Source organism: Harpia harpyja, chromosome 12 (genome assembly GCF_026419915.1).
Source record: "Harpia harpyja isolate bHarHar1 chromosome 12, bHarHar1 primary haplotype, whole genome shotgun sequence".
Taxonomy (NCBI): domain Eukaryota; kingdom Metazoa; phylum Chordata; class Aves; order Accipitriformes; family Accipitridae; genus Harpia; species Harpia harpyja.
Genome location: NC_068951.1, coordinates 700541 through 708717, shown reverse-complemented (window position 1 = coordinate 708717; position 8177 = coordinate 700541). Strand labels below are relative to the sequence as shown.

The window sequence follows — 8177 nt, the reverse complement described above, 5'->3', positions numbered from 1 at the left end:
CCCCATAACCGCATCCGATTTTGGCTCCGAGGGACAAATCTCCACAGGTTTCATTTAAATACGCAAAGACTATGGGGTGCTCCAAAACCACATGCAGTTACAAGTGTGCAGCCTACTCCCATTTAAATGCAGATGCTTTAAGAGTAATTATAAATTGATCAATCTCCATGTGAACCAGTAGCAGAAAGCAGTCCGTGCGTGCAGTGAAGACAGCAGAGCAGAGCAGGCAGTCCTAAGGACACCAAGCAAACTGCCTTTCAGCTCTCACATTTATAAATAATTTACTCCTATCCACCTGTGCCCAGAATAACAATTTGCTGCCTGAAATCTCCGAGCTGGTGCTGGGAGGCTGCCGGGGACTCGCTTTCCCGGGACCCTCTAGACCTGTTGGGAAGGGGTCTGGGTCTCCAGAGGAGCGGCTCCAGAGGGATCTGCCCCTAGTGGGAAGAGGCACCGAGAAACAAACACAGGAGCATCCGTTCAGCTGATCGCATTAGGTCCTCGCACTGCTGCTGCCGCCACTTAGATATCTGCCTATGCAGCCATCCGTGCGTTTAGACAAATACACGGACGGATAGAGCGTACGGGTAGGTCTGGAAGCGTCTGTAGCTGCGGAAGGCTGCAGAGCTCTTCCGCGAAGCAGACGTAGAGGAGAGGCTCTGTTTCCCCCGAACAGGGGGTGCGTTACGAAACACGAGTGTACCGGCTGTGGCCGAGGATTTTGGCAGCGCAGCGCCGAGGCTGCTTCGACCCTGCCTGTCGGCGCAGGAGGCCATGGAGCGTTTCTCTCCCGCCAGCTGCCGCACGGCGCAGGACGCCGGCGCCCCGGCCCGGTGAGCCGCAGGGACCCCGGCGAGGGACCCCGGCGAGGGACCCCGGCGAGGGACCCCGGCGAGGGACCCCGGCGAGGGACCCCGGCGGGCGGCGGTGAGCAGGGAGCGTGTGCGGGGCTGCGCGGCGGCTGGATTACTTCCTGATGGGAACAGCTGGAGGGAGCGGAGCGCCGCGCAGACACGGGCAGAGCGCGGGGGGGTGCCCGGCAGGATTACAGCCCTGCGCGCTGGAGGCGGGAGGCAGGAGCGGGATTAGCGGGGAAGGGCAGAGGGAGCAGGATTTACCGGCTTTTCAGATATGCATTACAGCTTTTTATAATATTTCACTGGATTGTCTAGGACTTTGCCTGGCTACAACACGACTTCCTCGACCGTAAAAGAAAGGTGAGTTTTCTCCTCTTTTTCGTATACAGTTGCGTTATCCGCGCCTGCAAGCTGTTTGTCAGCTGGCCTTGACACAAGTAATAACCAGACAACTTTTCGCAGAGGCTGAGGTATTAAAATTCATTGCAGTCTGAATGGCTGTTTGATTTATTAAATTTATCCGTGGCATCTAAGTACACGAGGCTTAGCTGCATTATTTATAAAGATTGCAGTTTGCTCTCGAGATGCCCTTCTCTGAGCATCCGTGAAACATACTTGAAAAGTAGGCATGGATAATGCGAGTGTGTGTTTGTGTCACATAGCCTGGCGAGGCAGACTAGAACGCTCGGCTTCTCTAAACAGTTTCTGAAGCATCATTGTGCTAAATAAATAGACTCTAACAATTTTTAGTAGGCGGACGTTGCGGAAATTTGGATGTTGAGGGGTTTGTGAAAGACACTTTTAAAACACCTATGATTTAGTTACAGATCTGCGTATTATTTTAATTCCAGTAGATTTCCTTGCACACAGGAAAAGATCTCATCTCTAGCTACTGTGGGCTGAGGCAAAAAACAATATACGGTACATTTTTTATGACAGTCTCTTGCAAAACTTCAGCCTATAGCCACGGAATCATATTGGGTTTTTTGGAAATTGCAGATAAAGCATCATTTGCTGGGTGCTTGAGTTCTTAATATCAAAGGCATGTACATTATGCATGAATGCTTTATTATTGATCAAAATACTTTCTAGGTTCAAGAATACTGTTTGCTGGTAGGTCTCAGTTTACCAGTGAATGGTAGCAGATTGTATGTTATCTTTTGAGTACACATCCCTCTATGTACAGAATGCATACACACATACATATATATGTCTGTGTATGTATACATATAAAATGTAGATATGTATATGTCTGCATCTTTTCCATACTGGCATGGAATCAGTCCTCCTGATTACTACTTTATCACCAAGCTAGGTAAAAAGTATTGGATTAATGGAAGAAATACCATATCGCCATGGTGTGCTTTCTGTTACAAGCTGTCACTGGAACACTTTCCAAGTCAGCTCTCTGTCTCACAACACGCCTTCCTGGACCAGCTGCCTCCTGCAGGCTCTTCTGCATCCCTCACCATAGGCTACTGCGTTCACCAACAAAATTATAGCCTAGATTTACACCTACCTATGCTAGAAAATTGGTCTCAAAAAAGCAGAGTATCTAGTGAAAGAGCTGCTGTGACCAAATTTGCACAAGTTAGTGCTGACTCTCCAGCCTCAGGCTGCAGCTCTGTTCTGTGACATTGCCTTTCACTTCCAAAGCCGAATTATCTGTCAACTGTAAAACACCTCCCATATTGCATACAGTGGATATCATGCATATTTTTAACTTGTATATTTTCAACTTGATTTGACTAGTTTATGGACTATAGAGTTTTTCTCCATCTTTCTGCTATCTCTGCATAAAGATTTTTTTCTGCTTTATTTATCACAGTTTATCATTATTTAACAGTTTTAACACGGTATCAGCATCAAAAATAACTTTGCAATCTGATTACATATTGTAGCAAAAGCACTTGTAGCAAGCAATGGTAAACTTGCTAGAAAGCCCTCTCAGGCTGCAACGTTTGCCACTACAGCATGTGGAGAAATTGTGGCACTTCTACCTCATTTCTAGTTTGTTGGCAGACCTTATGTTGTTCCTGAAGAAACACTCAAAGCAGCGTTGTGTCAGGAAAGAGTTGCTCGTGAGGCGCATGTGCGTAGAGTCAGGAGAGGTCCATCCTCTAGCAAGCAAAACTTTTTAAGTTGGAAGAAGTGCTTATTGCTTCTGAAAGCCCAGATAGTAAGGCCAGACCTTTTGGTAGGGCAGCTGACATGACACATCGGAGCTTCAGGGGTCAGGGCAGGCTGAAGGTCCCTTCACTTATGTCTCATTGTTCACCTCATTATTGAAAATCCCTAGATGATAAGCTTCATTTTGATGGGAAAGGGATGGAAGAGTTAGTTTCTAGAAATATTTAAAAGCCAAATTATTCTCTAGATCAAACAATTGGAGGTAAGTTGGGAAGAGATGGGGAAGAAATCCTTTTATTCTATTTAAATACAAACCCTCAGCAAGTTCTGCAGCAGCAGAACTGAATGACGTGACGTGTTTCACATGGAGGGTGATGCAGGATGTGCACGAGCAAAGCGTGGGCACTAACTCATCCTCAGCCTCGCGTGCCTGAGCTAGACATCCCGCCTTGGAACAAAGTAGAAAAGCACCTTGAGTTTTCCACTGGCCCTGCAGGAAGGGCAGGGGTGAGAAAACTGGAGAACAACGGAACTGGCGTGAGCTGCAGCGGCTGCCGGAGCCGTGTAGCACGTCATTGTGCGAGGCTTGAGCCGCACCAGGGCTGTCTCCTGACCCTGCCCATGCAGGACAGCTCACGCACTGCTGGGACGGGGGCTGCGGCTGCTCCACGGCCTGCGATAAAAGCCTCATCTGCAGGGTTATCGGAAGAGCGCGGGGGGAATGCCTGCCCAGGGCCAGAGTTGGAGGGTGTTTCTGCCTCTCCACCTGAAGCCAAATGCTCTGGGAAGGCCAGGTTGTTGGATTCTGGATGGGTCTCGTTTGAGCATTGCATTGTAACAGCCAGAAAGGTCAATGATCAGGTTATATACCATAGACCTTAGCTCACAGAAAAGTGCATGTTTAAGTTGGTGAAGAAAATGAATATTATAGTTAACTCTTCATCGAAAATTTCCTCTCTTTTTGGTGAAAGAGTATCCTAGGAAAGGTGATGGAATTACAAAATCACCTCTTTTTCTTTCCTTTGCATGAATTCCTAAATTACATTGTTAAGTTAGTGAGACAATTCCACATGACACTTTCTAAAGGAGACAGAAAAAGTAATGATGGACCTGAGCCAAAAATCCATCAGCATGAACCTATATCTTGATCTGAGTGGATTTTGGCTTAAGACAGTAGAGTACCAGGATGTTTCTTCTAAGCTTTACTTTTAGCATGTGCTGCTTTCCACACAACTGTGATCCATGGTTTCATTTTCCTCTCTTTTCCCATGATTTGGAAACTGGGATAATGTGGAATTTCTCTGTTGATTCCACTCAAGGTATGAGGGGAGAGCTCAGACAGCTCACCTTTGTCATCTTTTTTAGCCCCTTTCTCAAGAGACAGCTCTGGCCATGTATGAAAGTACAGCTGCGAGAACTTGCTGTCGGCCATCTCGGGACCGACACTGGCAGATACTTGGGATTACTCAGGCTGCTTTTAGCTACAAGAATAAAAGGAACTGCAAATATTTGACAGGATCCCAACATCAAATCTGCAGCTTCTCAGGAGTTTTTCTTCCTATGTGCATTCACACAGTATGATGTTGGCCTTGACTTTCCAAACAGCCTCAAGAAAATGACAGCGTATATCCAAAAGAAAGGCTGTGAGCCAGAATCCTTCAGCTAGGTCCTAACTGACTACATTTGTCCTCAAAGAAAGCTGACAAAAGAAAGGAGAAATGTGGAAGAGGGATGGATTTTTCTAAAAATAGTGTTCATGAGTCCAATTCCCTTCAGTTTACAATAGAAAACATAGTCTTGCTTCCGTGCCAAGAACTCTGAATTTGCAAAATCCTGCTGGTCTTTAGACAAGATCAACTATTGATGAGCTGCAGCCGTCAATGCAGTATTGACCTAAGTTTCTGCACTGAGCAACCTACTAAGGGACAGCCCTCAAGTGAGCAACTCTTCATCTGCAAGTCTGGGGCTGTTCTTTAGTGTCTTCAGCCTTTGCTAGCTTTCATAGCATCACTGAAAATATTCAGTCTTCCCTTAAAAATTCTGTAACTACTCCTCTGGCTAGGAGACTAGAATTGCCAAGAACTTTACAATTTTTCTTCTATTTCTCTTCACAAATAAGTTAATGAAGCTGCCTACTGTGACATCTTCATCACACTTTGTGAGATCATTTTGGAAGCAAGGTACTGACCTGCTTTTTCTATAGCAACTTTTTAATGGCAGTTATAAATCTGGTATTATATATGTAATGAAAGAAAAATAAGGATTAAAGGAAAACCAGCATTTAAAATTAGAAATGCCTCCGGTCTGGTGCTTAGTCCCGTCAGTGCACTCTGAGACGCAACGTGCTGAGTTCACAATCTGTGCTCTGGCATTTCTCAATGCTGTGCATAACCTCTCAGCATTGCAAAAACACCAAGGGAGGGGTACATTTCCAGAGTGGTCTGAAACGAGTAGCACATATGGACAACTCCCTTCTCTGCCTCCTTCCAAAAAGAGCTCCCTACAGTCATGTCAGTGGTGCAGGTGTTCCCCTACCTGTTAACCACATCGGTTTTATGAAATATTGATAGAGCTCTACAAAGATACATTATCCTTTACCAGGCACAGCGGCTGTTCCTAGCGTCTGCAGCGAGTTCAACCAGGGGGCTCACATCCCCTCAAAAACGGCCAGCTGCCTGCTGACGGACATGTTCAGAGGAGCTGGGTGCTACGTGGCTGCCAGAGCTCATTTCAGAGGATACCACTAAAGTCCCCTAAAATTGCTGCCTCTGCCACCCTGCTCTTCTGGGCAATGGCAAGACCTCACAGGAGCAGGCTCTGAGCAATGCGGCCTGCAGGAAAGTTGCAGAAAAGAAAAGCAGCTTTTCTCTGGGTGCTGGTAGGACCATGCCTTATCCAAGCATTGTGGATCCGTGCAAAATCTTTGGGAGAGCATCTCTTAGAGCTGGCACCCAGCACCACACACTCTGAAGCCTGATGGCACCTGAATAAACAAATAACCCATCTGCAACAGTGCTCAGGAGGATTCCCCAGCACTGGGACAGTAGTCTGGCTACCAGCCAGCAAATCCACTGGTGATCAAGTCATGCCAGATTTAGAGGGATCTTTCTTTTAAGATGTTGGCTTTCCCAGAGACAGTGAGAAGAATCACAGCATTGCCTGTTTTAGGAAACAGTTTGGAACACATTCATATTTGGGGATTCTGGGATTTCAGGTAAGATGCATTTTTCAGCCCTGCATTCAGTCCTGCTGGTATATATAGAGGTCTTACATAAAAAAACCTCCAACTATTTTTTCTAATGACATTTCCAGACAAAAAATTTCAGGCACAAACAGCTAAAAATGCTGTTCAAACAACTGAATGGTTATCTGACTTCTGAACAGTTAAAAATTCACCTGTCACTAGTAAAGTGAATAAATTCATACTTTATAAAATAAGATCACTCAATGCTTTTCTGAACCCCATCAAATTCTTGCCCTCAATAACCAGATAATTATCCATTTTATAAACACACAGCCACCAGATGCACCACCTTTTTAGTGGTGCAAGGGATCCTTTCCTTGCTGAAGGCACAGCACCCAGCAGATCTTCTGTACTACCACACTCCTTCTCCAAAGCTGATCCTTGCCAGTGCTAATTATTTTCCTTTTTTTTGTTGAAGTGTTAACCCTTTCATTGTTCTCTTCACCTGGAGGTCTTCTCTGCTGTTTAACAGTTCTCATTGCCCATCTCAAAGTCCTTTCAATTATCATTTTATGATTTTACTGATTAACTCAACTCTCAATTAATATGGTCCTAAAACCCCTTTGGCTGTGAGCACTCATAAATAGGAACAGAAGACTGTACTTTTCTTCCATTTCACTTCATTCATTTTAAGTGAAATATGTATGAAAAAGACAAATGATACACTTTCTATTACCAGATACTAGTTCATATCCTCCTTACTCTTTCCTTTTTAATATCATCATCAAAAGTGATGCACTTCAATTCTTTTAGGCATACTTTGATGATATTGCAATATGCAGTTTATGGAAAAATCAAATGACATTTTTTTATGTCAGCAGCACTCTCTGCTATTTCCCCACTAAAAAGCAACATTTAATTTTTGAGTTGCACATTTGCAGCAGTTGCTGTGGGCGGAGAGTCTGCTTATTTATTTGGTTGGTTTTTACTACGATGTACTGTCATGGCAACTGTACTGAGGGCAAATGCATCTGGAGGTAATTTATATATGTCATATTGACTGCAGTAAAATTGGCCTGTACCATTTAAACTTTCTGAACCACTGGGCAAGGGCAACGTTAGCCTTTTGAGACCCAGAAGCAGCTTCTCCTTAGTAAATAAATAAATAAATAAACTAGGCAGAGCAACAGGAGCAATGCCAAACTTTTCTTGGTGTTTGGATGCAGAGCTTGCTGCATACTTAAATTAGTCTGGTATCTTGGGCAGTTACCCTAGTTCTGCTGATGCGTAGTAGGTCTTTCATCCTGCTAACACGGGAGGCAGCGATCACGCCCTACGCAGGCATTGTTTGGGCAGGCAGTGGCCAGACCTGTCTCCCCTGGCACCAGGAGGCATCGCCGCGTACTGCCCAGACAAGTGGCAGATCCTCCTGTCACGGGGACAATGCAGCTTCCAGCTGCTCCACTTTACATCATTGCAAACATGGAGAAACTCAACTGAAATCTGCTGAAAGGCTCAAGCCTACAGTGGCATTATAAAGGACTAAATTGGGCCAGCGATGCAGTATGAAGCATAACATGCCCGACCTCCGCTACACGGCTTCAATGGTCCTTCTCCAGCGGAGCTGCCACTCATCGCTGATTAGCAACGCCTAAAGGTTCCCGGCTGCCGCAGCACTGCCTTTCCAATGCAAATGACTTGGACGCACTTGAGAACTTTGGCTCGAAGCACTTCTTGATATTGTAACTTGATCACTTTGTGTGTAAACCAGAAGAGCCATGAAACCCTGAATTACAGTTGGGCAAAGATGATTGCAAGTCTGATAAATTTATCTAGCCTCCATCTTGCTGCTGGGGGGGGGGGGGGGGCGCAAATCTTGAACCTTTTGAATACCTATGTGATTGCAGCCATTATCATCTCGCGGACGAGGCTTTGCAGCAGCATTTTATTAAGAAGGGCTGTTCCTTTGCATTATAGATGACAACTTGAACACTGTACTGTCTGCT

General features: G+C 45.3%; 1 protein-coding gene across 1 annotated transcript in view; it reads left to right on the top strand.

The window, feature by feature from the left end:
• Window positions 1–949: 949 nt before the first annotated feature.
• WSCD1 (WSC domain containing 1) overlaps window positions 950–8177 on the top strand; it is a 33337-nt gene continuing 26109 nt past the window's right edge. The window contains exon 1 of the mRNA XM_052804304.1: window positions 950–1217. The gene's annotated coding sequence lies outside the window, so the exon portion shown is untranslated. The remainder of the gene's footprint in view (window positions 1218–8177) is intronic.